General features: G+C 39.7%; 1 protein-coding gene across 1 annotated transcript in view; it reads left to right on the top strand.

The window, feature by feature from the left end:
* The window catches only part of LOC132378811 (solute carrier family 25 member 44-like), a 37888-nt gene that overhangs the window by 157 nt on the left and 13338 nt on the right, over positions 1 to 24393 (top strand). Inside the window, exon 2 of the mRNA XM_059946031.1 lies at positions 4 to 253. The gene's annotated coding sequence lies outside the window, so the exon portion shown is untranslated. The remainder of the gene's footprint in view (positions 1 to 3; positions 254 to 24393) is intronic.

Below are 24393 nucleotides of genomic sequence, written 5' to 3'. Positions count from 1 at the left end.
TAGGTAGGGAGGCCGGTGGTGACAAGCCTGGTGAATCTTCGCCCTTCTCAGCAGCCGTCTGCTTCAGTCCCTGTGCTGTTGGGAAGGGAATTCCGGGACTTGGATCCAGCGACGAGAAAGGAATTCGATCAAGATGGTGCCCGATTTGGAGAGGGAGCCTGTTGGCGAAATTCGCTAGTCCGACTGTCCTCCTCTCTGCAAGATACGCCTCCCAGGCTACTAGAGGGGTGCAACAATTTCGGCGTTGTATTTGGTAGGTAGTACAACCATAATACAGTACACGAGAAGTAGGAGTAGGCCAGTCGGCTCCATGAACCTGCTGCTTCAAGTGATGTGACTGACCTGTCTTGGCCTCGATTCCACTTTTCTGTTCACAGCCTATAATGTGGTGAAACGATTTGCACTCTGAAGTAACCCTGTTCATGTACTCGGTACCCTGTCTAATAAAAGCAAGTATCCCATGTGCCTTCATAACCAACTTATCTACCAGGGCACGTACTTTCAGGTCTCTGCACTGCTCTTTTGGTTCCCATACTCTGGGACAGACTTTCAAAGATTTTCTGAAATAGGAGATTTCTTATTTTAAACCTGTGACCACCAGATAACTCCATTGAGGGTGGGGGGGGGGGGGGGAAATCATCTCAATATCTACCCCTCGTCCCCTTAAGAATTTTAACTTTCTGTAAGATCACTGCTTATTTTCCCAAGTTCCAAGAGTATAGACCCAATCTGCTCATAGTTTCTTCAAACGTCAATCCAAACATTCTAAGAATTAACCAAGTGAACATTAAGCATGTAGATCGGATTGGCAATTCCCTTTATATACTGATGCATCTGATTTTAGCTTCTCTCTCTCAAGCTGCAGGGTGAATTCTATCATATTGTGATTACTGTCTCCTCAGGGTTCCTTCACCATAGACTTCTTAATCAAATCAGATTCATTACATTACACCCAATCTAGAAATGCCTTTTCCCTTGATGGGCCGAATGTCCAAATTCTGCTGTTGTGGTCTAAAATGGTATGCAGGACTCCAAGTGCAGTTTCACTACCAGTGCCCTGTAAAAGCGCATTTAAAATATTCCATTTTATATTCCACAAAGGCCAACAATTTATTACCTTCTTCATGCCATGCTGTACCTGAATACTAACTTCCTGTGTTTCATGTACTAGGATCTCCAGATCCTTTTGTATAGCAATGCTTTGCAGTCTCATTCCACTTAATTGTTTCCCATTCTTCCTCTTAAAGTGGCAAATTGTACTCTATCTGACAACTTCTGTCTCATTCAATTAGCCTATCCCTTTGCTGTCATTTTATGTCCTCACAACTTGCTCATTGTCTCACTGTGGTGGTGGGACAATTCATTTTATTCTGGTGGGTGGAATACCAACCAAGATAACTGTTTGTTCCTAAATTTAGTTGAACTACTCCAATTGTTGTTTCATCTGTGTTCATCCAAGTAAGTGGAGACTATTCCATTATAATCCTGACTTGTGCCCCTCCATTGCTGACCTTGTGAGAAATCAGGGAGTCCTCAAGACAGCAGGTAATGTTCAGTACTATATCATTCCTCCTCTAGATATGGCCCTGATATGCACCAGCATTATCAGGCATAAATAGGGTTGGTATTGTCAAAGATTGCCCTAGAAGCTCTTCAACAGAAATCGATAAGAATTAGGTCATTCAGCCCATTGAATCTGCTGTGCCATTCAATCATGTGGCAATTGGTTCCACAGATTCACTACCCTTTGGTGAAAGAAATTCCTCCTCATCCCTGTTCGAAAGGGGCATCCTTCTATTCTAAGGCTGTGCTTTCTAGTTTCACTCTCTGGAACACTCTTCCCATGTTCACTCTATCTAGGCCTTTCAATATTTGATAGGTTTCAAATATTTCCCCTCATTCTTCTAAACTCCAGTAAGCACCAGCACAGAACCTTCAAACGCACCTCACATGTTAATCCTTTCAATTCTGGGATCAGTCTTGCAAAATTTCTTTGGATCTTCTCCAATCCTGGCACACCCTTTCTTAGAAATGGAGCCTAAAACTGCTCACAGTACCTCAAATGTACTTGACCATTGCCTTATAAAGCCTCAGCATTACATCCTTGCTTTTATATTGTAGTTCTTGGGAAATGAATGCTAATGTTGCATTTGCCTTCCTTACTACTGTCTCAACTTGTAAGTTAACCTTTAGGGAAACCTGCATGAGGACTCCCAATTTCCTTTGCTCCTCCAATTTGTGAATCCATTCCCTGTTTGGAAAACAGTCTATGCTTTCATTTCTTCTTCCAAAATGTATGACCATACACTTCCTTACATTGTATTCCATCTGCCGCTGTATGTTATCTGAAGGAAGCACTTCAGTTTATTTGTCATAGTTTACATTTCTGTATTTGTTGGTGACTTACACCCATTCACTAATATTGGAAATGAAGGGTCTGTTTACACACAGCAAGATTTCACATTAAGCAACATAATATTAACAAAATAATTTGTTTAATTAGTATTAAAACATAGAATACAGAACAGTATGGGACAGGCTTCTCAGCCTACAATATTGTGCTGACCTTTTAGCCTGCTCCAAGATCAATCTAACCCTTCCCTTCTGCATAGCTTTTCATTTTTCTTTGATCCATTTCTGTTTAATGTCCCTAATGTACCTGCTGCTACCACCAACCCAGTAGGGTGTTCCATGACCACCACCCTGGTGTAAAAACACCTACCTCTGTCACACCCCCTATACATTCCGCCAAGCACCTTAAAATTATGCCGTCTTATATTAGCCATTTCTGGATAAAAGGCGCTGGCTCTCCATTCTATCGTTTCCTCTTATCATCTATACACCTCTATCAAGTCATCTCTCCTCCTCCTTCTCTCCAAAGAGAAAAGCTGTAGCACACTCAAACGTTCCTTATAAGACTCGTTCTCTAATCAAGGTAGCATCCTGATAAATCTTCTCTGCACCCACTCTGAAGTGTCCATGTCCTTCCTGTAATGAGGTGACCAGACTGAACTCAATACTTCAAGTGTGGTCAAACCAGAGTTTTGTAGAGCTGCAAATTACCTCATGGCTCTTAAACTCAGTTCCTCGACTGCTGAAGGCCAAACACCTTCTTAACCACCCTATCAACATCTGTGGCAATCTTGAAGTATCTGTGGACATGGACTCCAAGATCCCTCTGTTCCTCCACACAGCTAAGAATGCTGCCCTTAACCTTGTACGCTGCCTTTATGTTCAACCTTCTAAAGGGTAAAACTCTACGTATCTGCTACTTCTGAGGCCAATTCTGCATCCAATCAATGTCCTATTGTAACCTATGACAAACTTCTACACTATCCACAACACCACCAATCTTCATGTCATCTGCAAACTTACTGACGCACCCTTCCATTTATTTGTCATTTTGTGGTAACTTTTACTTTACAAAAAGACCACTCGACAACTTGGTGGCCAAAAGAGCATCTTTATCTGGGACGGCAAATGATATTTACAATACAGAGGCTTCCAGGTACCTCGTGTGGCGTGGGTGGAGGAACTATATACAAAGCATACTGGGAGTAAAAAGAGCGGAAGTAAAAACCCCGCCAACCCCGGATCCTGCCTCTTGCTACCACAGCTTCCCGATCAGTATTAACTTACTTTTAATAATACTTACATTACAACACATTTATATAAATCACTAAGAGCCGGGATCCTCAAAAAGATTCCTGCGGAACACCACTGGTCACAGAATCGCGGACAAAATACATTCCATCTTCTGTGGGCAAGGCAATTCTGAATCCATACAGCCAAGTTACCATGCACCCTGACTTTCTGAATGAGTCTATCATGGGGAATATTGTTAAATGCCTTACTAAAAACCATAATCACTGCATCCACCACAAATCAATTTGTATTTCATGTCCTCAAAGAATGCAATCGGGCTTGTGAGGCATGGTCTTTCCCTCATTAAGCTATACTGACTGTCCCTAGTCAGACTATGCTTGTAAATCCTTTCTTTAAGAGTCTTTTCCAATAGTTTGCCCACCATCATGAGTTAAGATTCACAGGTCTATAATTTCCAGAATTATCCCTATTACCTTTCTCGAACAAAATGTAACACTATGAATTGATTTTTGTCTCTCTATATTGTATTTTGTGTTTGTTATTTATTATGGGTAATCTGTTATGTGCATTGGGTGTGGTAGAAGAGAATGAGTATAGTTACATACTCACGCTTTGCCTATGTTCAGTTTAGTCTAGGTAGAGCAAGGAGGCAGCTGTGTGATTTTTTTTCATTGACCATTTAAATATACATAAATATGCTAAGATCACTAATGCTAATGTTTAGACCACCTGTATGGTTATATCACTAGTTTTAGTTTCAGAAGTTTTTTTATCATTTCAAGATTGTTCATCTTTGCTGACTTCTTAATAAAGGATCAAACATACTCTTTTGAACTTTGAACTTTGGAACTTTGTTATTTTGGAGCACATTATATAGTCTCAAACCCCATGCTTAGTCTCTGAGTGGTTTTGCTTTGATTTCAAGTAAACACTACACAAGGGAATAATATTTGCTACCATCCAATCTTACATAACTACCCCTTTGGCCAGTGAGGATGCAAAGGTGCAGCAGTCTCTTCCTTCACTTGCCATAGTAACCTGGGGTATATCCTATCCGGCCCTAGGCACTTAGACAGATTAGGAGAATCAGAATTAGAATCAGGTTTAATATCACTGGTATATGTCATGAAATTCAATATTTTGGAGCAGTAGTAAGCTGCAATACATAATAATAAAACACGTCTATGAATTGCAGTAAGAAATATATATAAAATAATGGAAAAACAGAGCAAAAAATGAAAAAAATTGTGAGGCAGTGTACATGGGTTCATTATCTATTCTGAAATCTGATGTTGGAGGGGAAGAAACTTTTCCCTAAAGCATTACCTCCTCCTTGATGGTAGCAATGAGAAGAGGGCATGACCTGGGTGACGTGGGTCGTTAATTTGGATGCCGCCTTTTTGATTATGGCTTGAAGCTGGGGAGGCAAGTGTTCATGATATAGCTGCCTGAGTTTATAACTTTCTGCAGATTTTTCAGATCCTGTGCCCCTCCATACTGGTGGTGATGCAACCAGTTTGAATGCTGTCAATGGAACACTTGTAGAAATTTGCTAGTGTATTTGGTGATATATCAAATCTCCTCAAACTCATAATGAAATACAGCCACTTTTGTGTCTTCTTTGTAATTACATCAATATGTTGGGCCCAGGATAGATCTTCAGAGATGTTGACACCTAGGAGCTTGAAAATATTCACCCTTTCCCCTGCTGATCCCTTGATGACAACTGGTGTGTGATCCCTCAACTTCACTTACTGTAGTCCTCAATCAATTCCTTAGTCTTACTGACATTGATTGCAAGGTTGTTGTTGCAACACCACTCAACCAGCTGATCATGTATGCCTCCTCATCACCATTTGAGAAACTGCCAACAAAAGCTGTGTCATCGGCAAATTTATAGATGGTGTTTGAGCTGTGCCTAGCCGCACAGTAATGAGTGTAGAGAGAGAAAAGCAGTGGGTGAAGCACACATCTTTGAGATGCACCAGTGTTGATTGTCGGTGAGGAGAAGATGTTACTTTCAATCCGCACTGACTGGTCACCTGATGAGTGAGGAAGTGAAGAATGCAGTTGCAGAGGGAGATACAGAGGCACAGGTTTTGAAGGTTGTTGATTAAGTACTGAGTGCATGATTGTGTTGAACACTGAGCTGTAATGTATAAACAGTAGCTGTACATAGGTAATGCTATTGTCCAGGTGATCCATGGCCAAATGGATAGCAAGTGATAGTGTATTTGCTGTAGGTCCAGATCCTTGTTTAGGCAGGGACCTACCAGCTACACCAACAGGGCCTGATGACTTGTGAGGGTTCACCCTCTTGAAAGATTTTCAACATCAGCCTCCAAAACAGAGATTACAGGGTCACCAGATGCTGCAGGGATTTACAGAGGAAGAACGGACAAAGAAGTGGCCAATGGAATATAGTATAGGGAGGTGTCAGACACTTTGGTAGAGACTACTTTGGCTCGAGAATGTGTCAACCTATAGCCAGGGAAGTGATGACCTGCTCCTGTTAGACTGTTTGAGGTAACTTTACTTTTTTTATTCTTTCTTACTTCTCTTCTAATATTTGTATATCTGTGCACTTGTAATGCTACTGTGGCACTGTAATTTCCTTTGGGATCAATAATATCTGTCTATCTAGAAAGAATAAAGCTGTAGACTTTTTTCAAAATGGAGAGAAAATTCAGGAATCAGTGGTGCAAAGGGCCTTGGGAGTCTGTGCAGGATTCCCTGAAAGGTAAATTGCACATTTAGTCAAATGCAATGTTAGCATTCATTTCCCAAGGACTAGAATATAAAAACAACTATGTAACACTGAGGCTTTATAAGGCGTTGGTCAGACTGCATTTGTATTGTGAGCATGTTTTGGGCCCCTTATCTAAGAAAAGATGTGGTGACATTGGAGAGAGTCCAGCAGAGGTCCACGAGAATGATTCCAGGAATGAAAGAGTTAACTTATGAGGAAATTTTGATGATGCTGGCCCTGTATGCACTGGAGTTTAGAAGAATGAAAGGATATCTCATTGAAACCTACCGAATATTGAAAAGCCTAGATAGAATGGATGTGGAAAGGATGTTTCTGATAGTGTAGGAGTCTAGGACCAGAGGGCACAGCCTTAGATAAGAGGGATGGATGTCCCTTTAGAACAGAAGTGAGAAAGAATTTCTTTAACCAGAGGGTGGTGAATATGTGGAACTCATTGTCACAGACAACTGTGGAGGCTTGGTAACTGAGTATACTATATTTAAAATGAATTCTTGATTAGTAAGGGTGTCAAAGGCTATGGGGAGAAGCCAGGTGAATGATGTTGCAAGGGATAGTGATTAGCCATGATGGAATGGGAGAGCAGACTCAATAGGCTGAATGGCTAAATTTTGCTCTTGTGTGTTATGGTCTTATAGCTTTATCTATCCTAATGTTCTTTGAAAGTTCCAGCAAATCCTTTCTTAATATGAAGATATTTAAGCATATTAGCCTGTTCTACACTGACCTCACAGTCATCAAGGTCCTTCTTACTGGTGAATATCAAAGCAAAGTATTCATTAAGGTCTTCCCCTACTCCTCTGACTATTGACATGTTTTCCTCTTTTATCCCTGATTGGTCCTACCCTCACTCTACTCAAGCTCCTGGTCTTCAAGGACATGTAAAACACCTTGGTTTTCCTTAATCTTACTCACTAAGGGCTTCTCATGTTTCCTTCTACCTCTTTTAAGTCCCTTCTTAAACTCCTTCCTGGATACCTTATAACCCTCAATAGCCTTCCGATCCTTGCTTCCTAAACGTTCACAATATTCTTTCTCAACTAGATGCTACACATCTCTTGTAAACCATGGTTCCCTTACCCTATCGTTCTTTCCCAGAATCAATAGGACAAACCTATCCAGAACCCATACTAGTGCACCCTAAGCAACCTCCACATTTCCATTGTGCATTTTCCTGAGTGCATCTTTTCCCAATTTATGCTCTCAAGTTCCTGCTTAGTGCATCATAATTTTCCCTCTGCCAATTAAATATTTTTCCATATGGTCTTCCCCTGTCCAAGGCTATGGTAGAAGTTAGGGAGTTGTGTTCACTGTCTCTGAAATGCTCACCTACTGAGAGATGTGTCATGTAGCCCGGTTCACTGCCTAGTATCAAATCCAGTATGGCCTCGCTCTAGTCAGCCTGTCCACATATTGTGTCAGGAACCCTCTTTCTTTTTCAATATTTTTATTGATTTCTACATAGAAAATACAGAGTACAAGAAGATATATATCATAAGTCAAAAAAATTTGTTAGACACACCTAACAAATTTTGCCCCATCTAAACCTTTTGCACAAAGAAGATACCGATTGATATTAGAGAAGTTGACAACAACCCTATAATTTTTGCACCTTTTCAAAACCTGCCTCCCACCCTGCTCCTTGGTGTCTCTGCTGCTATTGGAGTAGTCTCCAGAATATGTATTCCCAATAGTGTGATTGCTCTCTTCTCATTTATTGTCCAGCACATTAGGGATGTTTATTCCCCCACCCTTGCTATTTTTGAATTATTATTTGTTATTTTACTTCTATTGTGAGGATTTCTTAAGTTCACTTTAAATTGGAAAAACTGCAATGCTTCATCAGTCCTGCATTGGAGACTTCTGGGATTATCTGCTTAAGTCTGAGGAAGAGACACCTCAGGAATTGAAGATTAATTCTTTGATTACTGTTACACTGAGAATTATTGATGAAGGAATAACAGCAAAGTTTTGTTTACAAGCTTTTCTATGTTGATGATGTTATTTGGTTGGGCAATGAGGATAAATGCACTTGGATCTCCAAGATTATATTCAACTAAAGGTAGAAATCTCTATCAACACCATATATTATACATCACTGGTTACATGTGACTGTTCTAAAAGAAGTGAAATTTTGTCTGACTTCAATAAAACTAAAGGAGAATATAGAACTAAATCATAATAACTGCATCTTTGGATTGGATTCTCCAGATATAAAACAAAGGTATTATTGTTTAGCTGCATGGATTATGCGATTTAGTTCTGCTTTGGTAAGCTGAATATTGCAGGAATATAGCAAGTAGCTGATGTTATAGTTCCTGGTTTGTGATACCACCCAACATGAAATCAGTGGTCAACACATGTCCCCTCCTGAATTATCCAATATATACAAAACCTAGGATTCAAAATTTGTGGGTGGAGTGAAAAGTCAATGTGTTATTGCAGCAGTACAAAGCAGAGAGGTTAGAAAGGGACTTGTAGAGGAGATGGTGAGGGCAATTTGCTAGAAACTAAATTTGTATATAGGACCATGTTAGAAAAAAAATTGGAAGAAACTTTTTGGGTATGGAAGGCTGGACAAGCATTTGGATTTATAAAGACTAATTACTGAGGAAGTGCTTGACAAGGTTGAGGCATTTCTTAGAAATGACTTTAGTTATTTTTATTTAACAATACAGCAATACACCCTTCCTGCCCAATAAGCCTGGACTGCTCAACAACCCACCTTTATACACTAACCTAAACCCATGTGATAAATTAACCTCTTAACCCCTATGTCTTTTGAATGTTGTCGATACCTGGAGGAAGCCCACCCAGTCAAGGAGAGAATGTGAAAGCTCCTTACAGACAGCATCAGAAGAGAACCCAGGTCACCAGTGCTGTTAATTGGTAAATCTTGCCTGATGAGTTTGAAAAGGTTATCATATCCCAGAGGACTAGAATCAGGGTGATGCTGAAATAATTTATTAACAGATTCTGGCACTGCTATTTTGCAATGTTAGTCTTTATTATTAAAGTAGACTGTTTTACAACATGTGATATTCTCTACATTACAAACCCAGTGCCAGTAGTTAACTGAAAAAGCTTCTCCATCTGTATATTTTAATGTTTTGGTGATCCACAGTATAAATATCAAGCTCTGATTCTTTATCCCCCACTTTGCTACACCTCTGTACTGTAAATTTATTCTAGGATAATAGAATGGAGATAACACAAAAGGAGGCTGTTTAGCCCATTATATACATGCCAACTCTCCGCTATTTTCATCTCAGTAACTTCGCAAACTTTTCCTCACTGCATATTTATGAATTTACTCTCGAAGGCCACAATAGAAGCTGCTTCTGCCACATCTGTCATCAATGCAACTCAGATTCTAACCACACACTGTGTAAAACATGTTTTCTTACACCATTAATTCTCTTTCCTTTTATTTTAAATCCATGATCTCTAGTCTTTGATCAACAGCAACAGCCTCTCATTATACACCCTATCCAGAACCCTCATTATTCAATACACTTCTATCAATTCTCTCCTCAGCCTTCTCTCCAAAGAAAACAGTCTCATCTTCATCAAAGATTCTCCTGTTTCTATACTCTGCACATCTCTTGATATAGCCAAGAATTATGTATGCCTTATCAATCTTTTTTAAACAGTCCTGCCACTTTCAATGACATATACACTCATACTTCTAGATCCTTTTGATACTGCACCCCTGCTAAAACAGAATCATATACTCTATATTGCCCATCCTTATTCTTTCTACCTACCAAATGTTGCCATGTTAAATTTTACCTGCCCTTTCCACCAACCTATTTATACTGTATAATTGTGCAATACATCAAAATCCTCTTTGCTGTTCACAATACTCTCCCAAGTAGTGTGCTATCCACAAATGTAGAACTTGTGGCTTGCACCCCAAATCTAACTCACTAAAATATTTTAAAAATAAAATAAGCCCTGATCTCTCTTGCTGCCTAAGAAACACAATTTATCACAGCCCTCTGTTACCTGCTACTAGCGAACCATATCCATACTATCAATATCCCTTTTGTGCCATGTGTTTCAGCTTTATTGATAAGCCTGGTATGTAGCATTTATATAAATCTAAAGTCCACAATAAACTGCCTTCATCATCTCTGCCCATTATCTCATCAAAAATGCTATGGTCTTTTAACAAGATTTGCCATTAACAAATCTGTGCTAGCTTGCCTTTCTTAAACCACTTTCTTTCAACAGACTGTTTGCTTTGTACTTGGTTAATGTTTTTAAAAGCTTTTGAAGCTACATGTCTGGTTAGCTCAGATGGTTAGAGTGTGGTATTAATAACAAGGACATGGGTTCAAATCCCACATGGGCCAGTTCTTTGAGGCTGATATGATGATGGATATGGTGGTGCCAGAGACCCAGGTTCAGTCCTGTTCTCAGTGTTGTTTCTGTGGAGTTTGTATGCTTAACCTGTGACAAGATTCCTGTTTCTTCAAGGTACTCTGGTTTCCTCCTACATCCCAAAGCCATCTGGGTTGGTAGGTTAATTTGCCTCTGCTGTGTAGATGAGTAGAATCTGTCGACAACTGATGGAAATGGGGGTTTGATGTAGAATGATCAGCGGTTGATAGTTGGCTCAGAGCTAAAGGATCCTCTTCCATGGTGTAACTATAATCCTAACCTGACGAATCTGTAGTTTCTAGGCTTATACTTATATTCACCTCTCTCCAGGGTTTTCCACCACAACTGTACCCAAGAAAAGTTAAAGATTATGGTCAGTGCTCCCACAAGTTTTTCTTGTATTTGTCTATAATAGTAGATGAGCTTTGAAAGTTCAACAGATTCTGTTAGAATCATATAGAACAGAAGACTGAAATGTCTACTGAGTATTTCAGCTACCATTAGCTTCAATGCCAGTGTTTTACAGATGAGAAAATTATCATCTTTCTTTTGTTCTATCATACATCAGTCAAATGTTTTCTTTAAAGTGTGACTTTAAATTTGTTATCATTCCAGCAGTTTGTAGACAACTTAAACTAATCCATTCTTTTGGTAGCTAGTTTCTGGCAACTCCTGCAATTTGATTGTTTTCAAAATAACCTGACAAGAGCTATAAATAAAATATACTGGAGTATCATGTGAATACCAAAATAAAAATGAGAACTATTCAATGGAGAGTGAATTAGGTAAGTTATTTGGATGATAATGAAGAGGAGTCTTCCCTTGAACTGCCTTAAACTGTTTTTTTGGTTATGTTAGATTTAATAAGGTCAAAGAGCAACAGAATGTTGGTGGCCAAACATGAATAGAATACAATTCTTTCTCTGTTTAGGTAAAGTGGGAGGAAATTCTGAATTATTTCCTTTTATTCATTGTGAAAGCTGAACAGTAAAGATCTACTGTCTCAGCAGAAACCCATACATTCATTTTTCATTAAGTGAGTAACTATTTATAATCATTAAATTTAGTATTCTTTCTTGGCTCATCCATAATGTGGCCAAACTATTGCCTGAATCAGCAAAATTAGGAGCTGTAGAATTCTTTGATAGGGATAGGAGGGTAAAATATAACGCTAGTGTGATCGTGCTTTGATTATATTTAAAATTGTATTGGCTTTATCTGGAGTAGATGAAGAAGCAGTTTATATCAGAAGAGATATCCATCTGATCTGAAGGACCTGCTAGGCAAGTTCAAACTACTTCTTAGCTATAGAAAGGACAGAACATTTACCTTGCACTGGGCTGATGATTCCGACACATGTCTGACCCAACATCTGTCTTCCACAACATTCACCACTGGCAACCCTTGGAAGAGTCTGCTGAACTTCCCCTATACAAATTATTTTGATTTGTTAATGAAATTATCTTTAGCTGCATGGATTAAATAAAACTGGATGGCTATGTGGGAGGGAAGGTTTAGGTTAATACTAGGGTAGGTTAAAAGGCTGGCAGAACATCATGGGCAGAAAGGCCTGTAATGGGCTATACTGGATAGGTCAATTGTTAAATGTGCAGCGAGTAGCAGACTGACACCATGGACAACTCTATCCTATTTGCCAGTCACCAAGGAGGTCATGTGACTGGCCTTCCTCACACTTATGCATGTCAAGGCTAATGGCAACTTCCAACTGGCTCATTAATTAGCTCACTTTTGTAACTAAATAATTACTTAATTTGAATGAGAAATTGCTGTTTTAAACTTAAGTCAGCAAAGGGAGTAAATCGTACGGGAGGCTGATAATATCCAAGAATACTTTGAGAAGCACCAATATAGAATTCTTGGTTGGGTTATGTCAATAAGGTTTAATGCTGCAGGATTATATTTTCAAATTAACAAAATCATTATAATAATATAATTTTAAAAGGGCAACTAGAATGCAGTCAGTTTGAGTATACCTGCAATGTTAGAAGTAGAAAATCCATATGCTAGTTTAATTTATAGTTAATGCTCCTTTTCAACATTGTCAATTTTACTAATCTTTTTGATGTATAATAAGCTGAAAATATATTCTTCTCAGATAAATCGTCTCATCAGAATAATAATTTAAAATTAATATCCTCAAAGAAAATTGAAATATTCTATTTATAATATTAACCATTTAGAATATTAATATTGGATTTCTGATTTGAATCTTTTTCATCATACTTCTTTCATGTTGTTAGTGTTTTCTGAATCAGGCAGAGTACCATCTCATAATCTGCTAGGATAGTTTACAGCCCAATGGATTGAACATTGAATTTTCCAGCTTCAGGTGACCTACACTCCCTGTGGTTGTTTTCCATTCCTTCTGTCTACCTAGGTCCCCTCTCCTTTTTGCTCATCATTTCCATCCCTCTCCTTTATATCAGACCCTTAAAAAAAATGACTCCCAACTTCCCATTATTCCCCTCGACATCAGATTCGATCTATCTTCTAGTTATTACTGAAACCATAAGACACAGGAGCAGAATTAGGCTATTTCGCGCATCGAGTCTACTCTGCCATTCAATCATGGCTGATCCTTTTTATCTCCTCCTCAACCCTAGTTCCCGGCTTCTCCCTGTATCCTTTGATGCCATGTCCAATCAAGAGCCTATCAATTTCTGCCTTAGTGCACCCAACAACCTGGCCTCCACAGCTGCACGTGGCAACAATTCCACAAATTCACCACCCTTTGACTAAAGAAATTACTCCACATCTCTGTTTTAAATGGACACCCCTCTATTCTGAGGCTGTGGCCTCTTATCCTAGACTCCCCCACCATGGGAAACATCCTATTCTGTCTAGGCCTTTCAACATTCAAAAAGTTTCCATGGGATCCACCCTTCATCCTTCTAAATTCTATTGAGTACAGACAAAGAGCCATCAAACATTTCTCGTATGATAGCCCTTTCATTCCCGGAATCATCCCTGTGAACCCCCTGTGAACCCTCTCCAATGTCAGCACATCTTTTCTTAGATAAGGAGCCTAGAACTGTTCAAACTACTCAAGGTGAGGCCTCACCAGTGCCTTAAAGCCTCAGCACCATACCCCTGCTCTAGTATGCAAGATCTCTTGAAATGAATGCTAACATTGTATATGCATTCCTCACCACAATTCTACCTGCAAGTTAACTTTTAAGGTGTTCTGCATAAGGACTCCCAAGTCCCTTAGCATCTCAGATTTTTGGATTTTCTCCACATATATTTCTTCTACCAAAGTGCATGATCATGCATTTTTCAACATTGTATTTCATTTGCCACTTTCTTGCCCATTCTCCAAATCTAAGTCCTTCTGCATCTAGCTGTTTCCTCAAAACTACCTGCCCCTCCAACAATCTTTGTATCATCTGCAAACTTGGCAACAAAGCCACCTATTCCATCATCTAAATCATTGGTATACAGCATAAAAAGAAGTGGTCTCAACACTGACCCCTGTGGAACACCACTAGTCACTGGCAGCCAACCAGTAAAGGATCCTTGTATTCCCACTCGCTTCCTATGCTCTAACCATGCCAGTAACTTTCCTGTAATACCATTGGCTCTTAACTTGGTAAACAGCCTCATGTGGCACCTTGTCAAAGGCCTTCTGAAAGTCTAAATATACAACTTCCACTGCATCCCCTTTATCTAACCTATTTGTAATCTCCTAAAAGAATTCCAACAGGTTTGTCAGGCAAGATCTTCCCTTAAGGAAACCATCCTGACTTTGTCCTATCTTGTCCTGTGTCACCAGGTACTCCATAACCTCATCCTTAACAATTGACTCCAATATCTTCCCAACCACTGAGGTCAGGCCAACTGGTCTATAATTTCCTTTCTGCTGCCTTCTTCCTTTCTTAAAGAATGGAGTGACATTTTCCGTTTTCCTGTCCTCTGCCACCATGCCTGTGGTTCTATCAGAAGAAAGATGTGACATAGGATTGAAAGATGTTGAATCCTTGAGGGTTGAATTAGAAATTGCTAGGGTAAAAGGACCCTGATGACAGTTATATAAAGGCCTCCCAACAGTAGCTGGGTTGTGGACCACGGATTACAACAGGAAATAGAAAAGGTGTGCAACCTGTCACTTTTATACAGGTAATACCTCCCCCAGAAGAGATCCCAATGATCTAAGAGCCTGAAGCCCTGTCCCCTGCAATAGCTTCTCAGCCATGCATTTATCTGCCAAACCATCCTTTTCTACCCTCACTGGTGCATGACAAAGTCAGCAATCCAGAAATTACTACCCTGGAGGTCTTCCTTCTCAGCTTTCTTCTACTGCACTTATATCTTTCTTCTCCACACTCTTCCAATTCAGCCCCCACAACAACAACTCCTCTCCCTCCACATCCCCACATTCACACACACATCTGTGAGTCCTGAAACAGGGTCTCAACCTAAAACATCAATACATCCCTTTTGCTTTCACCTCCACAGATGCTGCTTAACCCATTGAGTTTTTCCAGCAGTTTATTTTATTTAAACACTTGCAATCTCTTGTGCTTCCAGTTTTCTTACATATCTGGTCTTGTATCCTGCTCTACAGTTCTGCCTTCAACATAGTTGTCCTTATAACGTAATAAATTCTGAAGCATATTTTCGATCTTGGTGTCATCTGCATTCACTAAATTATCCACATAAAACAAAAGCTAATAACCCCAACTAGTAACTCTTGTAGTTAAAATTATCCATTCTATTTGGTGCATTAGTAGATACCAAAAACTCAGTAGACTCGACTTTGGTTTTTTTGTTAAAGTTTTCTTTGTTTTTCTGCCTTCACACTACTTTCCACCCTGACTCCCATGATAACCTACTGTTGACAGCCACTTTCCTTACTTTCTTTACCATTAAAGACAACTGCCAAAAGCAATGTGGTGTACAGGATCACCTGTGGAGACTGCAACAAGAACTAAATCGGCCAGACTCTAAACTCATTTACAGGAGCACAAACTAGCAGCATGGAGACATGATTCAATTTCGCTGATCTTGGTACATGAAGACCAAGAAGGACACCACTTTAACTGGGACACCGCAGAGGCTCTGGCGCAGGTGACACGAAGCAGGCATAAGAATATTTAGAAGCATAGTTCTCATCTGATAACTCCGTAAACAAACATATTGAAGTAGACGCCATCTACGGACCCATAAGAGCTGAAGAAACATGAGCCGATAGAATTCAAAAGTCACCAGAAAGGGTAGTCAATCAGGACCGAGGCATGCAAATGGGGGAGGGGAGTGCTATATAAACACGAGTAGTCCCAGAAAGAAACACCAACAACTGTGCACTATGTCACCTCAAACGGTGATGAAATGTCTGCAAGCTAATTGCTAAGCTCGGCAAACACCGCAACATCAGATGTTCCTTACTGTCACTTTCAGAGTCACAAGGTTATCTCTGACCTTTTGTGTTTGGACCAGTTCTGAGGATTTCAAATCCAACTTAACAGTTTTTGGTCTGTCTTGCTGTATTTTGCTTGACTATTTTGGGCTGATAATATTAAATCAATAGGTGCTGTTCTACCTTTCAATGGACTTTTGGAGATTTGAAATTGCAACTCAAATTTAGCTTGCTTCATATCATTCAGCAGTCCTGTGTATGTCAAGAGTCTTGTAGACATTAAGCTTTTCACCAGAACTTGAAGAATTTCTACTTGTCTAGCTTTTTTTTAAATTTAGCCAAACCAACTGAGACTGTTGTTCAAGCTTTGTTTCATACTGCAGTGATGTAGCTTTTGTCCTGAAACTTCTAGGAACCAGCTATCCATATGGTCATACTCAATCGACTATTCCGCTGAACACTCTGCCACTGAGGTTTGTAAATTTGGCAAGTTACCATCCAAGTGATAAATTACTCACAATGAGCTGTCATCTCCTGGACCTGGAGCATTTTATTCTTCTGCAATATCTCACCCTGATGTAATTCTCTGACCAGCTTATCCTATTGAATAGTAGGTTTGTTTCTTAGTTTCATGGTTGCATCTGCGTGTTCAATAATTGGCATTTCCTGTCCTAGTATTTTATTGCCTTCGAGTTGCAGCACCTGCTTAACTTATTGGGCTACAACAAAATAAATTCATTCTTTAACCAATTGACCCATGTAAGGTCAGCAATGTAAATTGCCTCAGTATGCTCTTTATCTCTTTGATATTATTCACTCTGGAAATAACACATCGACATGCAGCTTAATTGCCATGTATACTTTTCTTTGTCATTCATTACGAAGCAGCACCTACGTACTTCAGCCAAACTGCTGTCTTACCTCCTCATACTTAACTGCTTACCTTACAGCCCAAGCTTTATTTTCCTCATCAGCAGGAGCATTACAGAATTTCACCTGTGTTGGTGCATCATTACTCTCTTGTCCTGGGTTATAGTTTTGCTGCATAAGTAGTTGCACATTAGAGAGTAATCTACCATTTATGTAGCTTTTATTCAATCTACAGATTGTATCCTTAACCAGGTTGTACCTATCAAAGACTACTTGGCACCTCACCATAAAACATTGGAGCAAATTAAGCTATTTAACCCATCAAGTCTGCTCTGCCATTCCAACATGTCAGATTTATTAATCCTCTCAACCCTATTCTTCTGCCTTCTCCCCATAACCTTTGACACCCTGACTAATCAAGAACCTATAAAACTCCTCTTTAAATATACCCAATGACTTGGCCTCCACAGCCGTCTGGCAATGAATTCCATAGATTCTATACCCTCTGACTAAAGAAATTCCTCCTCATCTCTGTTCTAAATGGGCATCCTCTATTCTAAAACTGTGCCTTCTGGTCCCCCCCCCCCCCCCACTATAGGAAACATCCTGTCCAAATCCACTCTTTCAAGACCTTTCCATATTTGATAGGTTTCAATGAGATTCACCCCTCCCCATTCTTCATAGCTCCAGTGAGTACAGGCCCAGAGCCATCAAACACTCCTCATTCATTAACCTTTTCGTTCCCAGAATCATTCACCTTTGGGTTCTACTTCGGTACAGCTGAGACATTCTAGTATGAGTGACTCCCTACTGCTCAATGCTATGATCCTTTTAAAAATAAATCCTTAATCTGATAGACTTGACCAAGTCTGTTCCCGTGATTGCTGGTGCATACTGCAAGCCCATTACAATGATGAGCAAATAGTCCATGTGTATCTTCTAATGTTTCAATAATTCACTTTCTGAGTTCCAGTAATGAGGAAGGACAAGGATGGCAAGGTTGAGGAAACCAAAGTTGAACAGGGTCCTTGAGGAATATAAACAATTCAGAAAAGAACTCAAGAAAGGAAGAGAATTGGGAAAACCAAAAGCAACAAAAAGTCCTTGGCAAGTAAGATTAAAAAGGATCCCAGACGTTCGATACATATTTTGAACAAGAGGATACCTAGGGGATAGGGTAGAACCACTCAAGGGTAAAGGAGGGAATATGTACTTGGAGACTAAAGTTGCAGGTGAGGTCCTAAATGAGTACTTTACATTGGTTTTTACTGTAGAGAAGGACAAGGAGAATTGTTTGATTGGTATGAAGCATGATAATACGTTAGGATATTGGAGATAAAGTTGATTGGGATGTCTTATTGAACTTTAAGGTAGATAAATCCCTAGAGCCTGTTGGGATATATACAGGATATTGAGAGGGGCAAAAGATGAGATTGTTAAGGCCTTGGCCAAGATCTTTGTGTCTTTAGCCAGTGGTGAAGTCCAAGAAGACTGGTGAGTAGCTAAGGTTGTTCCATTATTCAAAGAAGGAAATAGAGCAATCCTGGGAACTACAGACTGACAAGTCTCACACCAGTGGTGGGAATCTAATGGAGAACATTTATAGGGATAGTATTTATCGGCATTTGGAAAAGTGTGGCCTATTAGGCACAGTCAGCATGGATTTGTGCGGGGCAGGTTCTGTCATACATATTTGTTAGAGTGTTTTGAATAAGTTCCATTAACCACTATCCTCTGTCTTCTATGGGCAAGCCAATTCTGGATTTCATTCTCTTAATCTTCTGGGTGAACATTTTAAAATACCTTACTAAATATAAGTAGGCAGCATCCCCTGCTCTAGCAATCTTTTGATCTGAATGAATATAACATGCATCATGTGACTTCATCAAGACCTGAATGATGAGTGTGTGCTTTTGAGAACACTCTGAACAGATCCAGACCAGAATTCCAGGATGAACCACAAGATTCATAGTCTTCTGAGGGTTTGATCTATGGCATTCAAGACCAGTGATGCAGAACCCTTCAAGAAATCCAGATATGACCTATGAAATGTCATTGTGAGAGTGAAATGACAATTCTACTTAAGACAAAATCATGAACGCTGTGGCAGGTTTTGCATACCTTTACTTCCTATAAGGCAAAACCTAAAGTATAAATGCCAGTGATGCTTCACTCTCTAAAGAGCTCAATGCCTTTCATGCAAACTTTGAAAATGAGAATAACTCTACACCTATGTCAATCCCCACAGCATCTGGCAACCCTGTGCTCTTTGTCTTGGAGAATGATTTTAGAATAGTTTTCTAGAGGGTGAATCCTGCCAAGGTATAATGCTTCAACATTACACCTGGCAAGGTACTAAAAATCTCTGCAGAGTAACTAGCTGAAGTGTTCAAGGACATCTGCAATGTCCACTGCTGCAGATGGAGGTTCCCACAATCTTCAAAAGGATATCAATCTTCCCCAGTCTCCAAGAAGAGCATCCTGGATGGCATGCTTGCTTCTATTGGTCAAGGCACTGAGTTCAGGAGTCAGAAGTCTAGAAGTTATGTTGCCAGTTTATAAAACACTGATTAGGCCACAAATGGCATATTGCATTTAGTTGTGGTCACCCATTTTAGGAAAGTTGTGGAGCCTTTGGAGAGGGTGCAGAAGAGGTATGCCAGGATACTGCCTGGATTTGAGGGCATAAACTGGGGTTATTTTCTTAGGAGTAACCGAGGCTGGGGAGACTTAATAGAACTTTATAAACTTCTGAGAGGCATTGAAAGAGTAGAGAGCCAGTGTCTTTCTCCCAGGGTAGAAATATCTAATACTACAGGGCATGCCCTACAATTGGGGAATAGGGGTGGGAAGTTCAAAGGAGATGCACTGAGCCTTTTGTTTTTTTGCAGATAGTAATGGGTTCCTGGAACACATTGTCATGGTGGTGGTGGATGCAGATATGATAGAGGTGCTTAAGCTGCTTTTAGATAGGTGCATGAATATGAAGAGAATGAATAAGAATCAGGTTCATTACCACAGACATGTCAGCAAAATGTGTTATTTGGCAGCGGCAGTAGAGTGCAAGGCATAAAAATTACTACAAGTTACAAAAATGAATATAACGAAAAAGACGAATAATGAGGTAGTGTTCATGGTTCAGAGACGGTTCATAAATATGATGGCTGAGGGAAAGAGGCTGTTGAATGTGGGTCTTCAAACTCCTGTAATTCTTCTCCAACAGTAGTAACATGAAGAAGGCATATACTGGATGGTAAAGGTCTTTAATGAAGGATACCAACTTCTTGGGTCATGACTCCTGATGTCCTCTATGATGGCAAGGGTTGTGCCTGTGATGGACAACCCTCTGCAGCCTCTTACAGTTCTGTGTATTGAAGTTCTACATGCAGGCAGAAGGGATTAGTTTAATTAGATGGCATTGGCATAATTAGTTTGACACAACATCATGGGCCAAAGATCATGTTCTTTTTATATATTCTAAGTATTCTGCCTGCGTAAGTGCGCATCTATTTTTCTTCAACTCCAATGTGCACCAACTTATCAAAGTGGTGGTTGGTCTACATGTTCCTTTAAACATTAAGTCGACTGTACTAAAACCTCTCTCCTGAGTTCTCATATCTGTCAATCTGTTCACTGTGATCACACACTTGCTTGATTTAAAAAGGTTTCGAGTAGCAAAATCCTACCTCCATCAACAGTGTAATATCTTTAGATTCCTGTGATGCTGCTTGCAAGAGCAGTTAGGCAGAGCATTTTTTTTCTTAATTGTAACAGGGCAAAAACATGTGGTACAGCACTGTGCAAAAACTTTATCATGTGATACACCTAAATGTTATTAGTCTACTTGTATTAGTGTTTCATTTGAAAGCTGCCTCGGATGCTGTAAACAGCAGGATCTGGATCCTAAAATTACTCAATTTTTATGATGTAAAGAAATAGCAGAGTCGTTCCTGTCATAGCATTCTCATAATAAGTGCCCTGAATAACGGGAATCTGATCTGATGCATCTCCATGAGTGCATGATCTATGTATTAGCTCATTTAGGAATACATGTATAGGAAGTAGGAATAGGCCCACAGGCCTTAATTGTGCACTGCACTTCAAACAGATTATTGCTACTCTGACTTCTGACCGCTCCTTCACTTTCCTAACTGGCTGCACCTATACCCCTTATTTTGGATTCCCTTTTGGGAGAAACAAATTCCTACCATCTCCTGTCAAACTCCCTTTAAATCAGTTACATTTATGAGGCACTGTCTCAAGAAGGCAGCATCCATCATCAAAGATCCCCACCATCTGGCATACTCGATCTTCTCACAGCTGCCATCAGGCAGGAGATACAAGAGCCTAAAGTCCTACACGACCAGGTTCAAGAACAGCTACTTCCCTTTAACCAATCTGCATAACCCTAATCTCTACCTCAGCAACACTGTAAGCTCTTTGCACTAAAGTGGAGTTTTTTTGTTCTATTTGTGTTCTTTCTTGTAAATATTATGTCAATTATGTTTTTCTTTTGAATGTTGCTTATATGATGCAATGTACTTGTGATGCTACTGCAAGTTTTTCATTGTACCTGTGCATATGTGGGCCTGTGCAAATGACAGTAAATTCAACTTCAACTTTGAGATCTTCTGAATCTTAAACCAAAAAGAAAAGATACAGTCCCACCATTCTTTAAGATTCAACATTTCATCCCAAGAATCAATCTAGTAACTTCGGAGCTGGTTGACATCTTCAAATTTCAAGGCATCCATACCACCAGCAAAATCTCCTGGTCCATCTATACTGATACGGTATTCAAGAAGGCATATGTACTTTCTCAGACATAAGAAAGTCATCCAGACAGATGGAGAGTATTCCATCATGCCTTGTAGATGGCGGACTGGTTTTGGGGAATTTGGTGAGATACCAAGGGATTCCTGCCCTTGTTGCCACTCTATGTATATAGCTACTCCCTGTTTTGGTAATGGTAACCTTCAGGATATTGAACTGTGGGATGCAGTGATTGTAATGCTACTGAATATCCACTAATATTATCTGGATTCTCTTTGTTGGACATTGTCCTTGTCCAGCACTTATGTAGCAAAAATGTTACAAACTACTTTTGTACGTCTTTGGTGCCATTTCATTTCATCATAATTAATTCTGCATTTGTTTTAACTTTTGAAGGAAACAATTAATTTTTCTCATAATCTTTACAGTTGTGGAAGCTCTTCCAATATGCTTTTTCTGTTCTTTGATGGATTACTCTCATGTTCTAATTTTTACATCTCTTTCAACTCTTTACAACTTCTAATGATCCTCCAAGTATTCAGGCCTTTGATAAGTCTATACAATGATATTGGTCTCTTTGTTCAATATTCTTTATTCGGGGTGTGTTCTCTCTCCACTGCTGTTCTCCCTCTACACCAATGACTGCACCTCCTCCAACCCCTATGTGAAGCTTTTGAAGTTTGTAGACGACACCACCATCATCGGACTCATCCAGAACAGTGATGAGTCTGCATATCGACAGCAGGTGGACCAACTGGTGCTCTGGTGCAGTCGGAACAATCTGGAGCTGAACACGCTCAAGACAAAGGAGATGATAGTGGATTTCAGGAGACATCCCCCCGTTATGTCCCCCCTCACAGTCCTCAGCAGCCCTGTGTCCACCGTGGAGAGCTTCAGGTTCCTGGGAACCACCATCTCTCAGGATCTGAAGTGGGAGCAGAACATCAGCTCCATCCTGAAGAAGGCCCAGCAGCGGATGTACTTCCTGCGGCTCTTGAGGAAATATGGTCTGCCTCAGGAATTGCTGCTGCAGTTCTATACTGCAGTCATTGAGTCTGTCCTGTGCACCTCCATCACTGTGTGGTTTGGAGCCGCCACCAAGCAGGATAGAACCAGACTACAGCGCACAGTGAGGACTGCCGAGCGCATCATTGGAGCCTCCCTGCCCTCTATTGTGGACCTGTACTCTTCCAGGTTGAAGAAGAGGGCGGGGAACATCATAAAGGACTCCTTCCATCCTGCGCACGGACTGTTTGAAATGCTTCCGTCTGGTAGGCGCTTCAGATCCCTCCAGACTAAGACTAATAGGCACTGGAGAAGTTTTTTCCCTACTGCGGTCACTTTGCTGAACAGTTAACTGCCGGTCAACTATCGGCTAACTATTACTTGGATTGCACTACTTGTATGTATAATCTATATTTTCATTTATATTTATCATTATTATTGTTATGAGCAGAGAGACAACATCTGCCGGAAGTAAATTCCTTGTATGTGCACAGGTACTTGGCGATTAAAGTCTGATTCTGATTCTGATTCTGATTCTGATACAGTGATATTTGAATTTCTTTAGATAAGAAGGAATGGAGCTCCATTCTGTAGAATGGTTATATCTCATTGGTACTTTTGTTGGTAATTGTTAAATATGTCTCTTTTGTTAATCTGTTTTCCTTAGCCAATGGAGAGCTTCCTCCCAATTCCAATTAACTTCATTTTTATGAGCGCTTTTGGTGCCATGGTTAGTCAAATGCCACCTTCGTGTCTCATCTCATTCTGTCAGAATTCAAACTTAACATTAGTTAGCTGTATTGAATTTGGGTTTTTTTCTGTTGTTTGTGGTCAGGACATACCTGGGCTGTGTTTTTATATTATTAAGTAGTTATCAGTATTGCAGCTGTACAGTCCTAGGGTGATGAGTATTCTGGGACATGTGACTTCATCCCACACACTTTGTTGAATGCTCAGTCAGTTCTTGATTAAGTGTGGTGTGAGCAGTACTGGTTTCTATGATACTGAGGACCTGGAAAGTAAACTACATTATATTAAATTTTAAAAACATCATTGACAAATGTTGCAAACTTCATTTTGTCCTTTGCACTCGTGCTCCCTATTAGTAAGGATATTTATGGGCTTCTTCCCTTAATTTAGTTATTTATCTTCCAACATTCATTTCGATATGTTGGCTGTTCTAATCTAACTTTGTCTGGGAAGCTTACAATGATTTCAAATTAAAAGAAAAGTTACATAATGCCACAAAAATTAGTGCAATGCCAGAGGATGGGAATAATTGCATACCAAGAATAGATTATGAGAGTAAACTAGCACTATTCAGTAGGTCAATAGGTCATATTCTTTTTGCCTCTTTATCTAAGTTATTAGTACCTGGCTATAGTCACTTTGTAACCTCATGTCTGTAGTCATTATTAAATTTATTTTGATGTTGAGAGAAGGGCCAAATGTTTCAGGAATGTTTTTATAGTACTAGTGATTGTTACAAAATGCTATTATAGTATATGGTATTGAATCCATGAAAATCAAAAACAAGTAGATGCTGGAAGTCTGGAATAAAAAGAAATAACTAAGTGACTTTGACTCTGGAATGTCGTTGGTGCCATAC

This window comes from Hypanus sabinus, chromosome 21 (genome assembly GCF_030144855.1).
Source record: "Hypanus sabinus isolate sHypSab1 chromosome 21, sHypSab1.hap1, whole genome shotgun sequence".
Classification (NCBI taxonomy): domain Eukaryota; kingdom Metazoa; phylum Chordata; class Chondrichthyes; order Myliobatiformes; family Dasyatidae; genus Hypanus; species Hypanus sabinus.
Note: the sequence above shows the minus strand (reverse complement) of the source record. Positions and strands in the feature narration are given on the sequence as shown.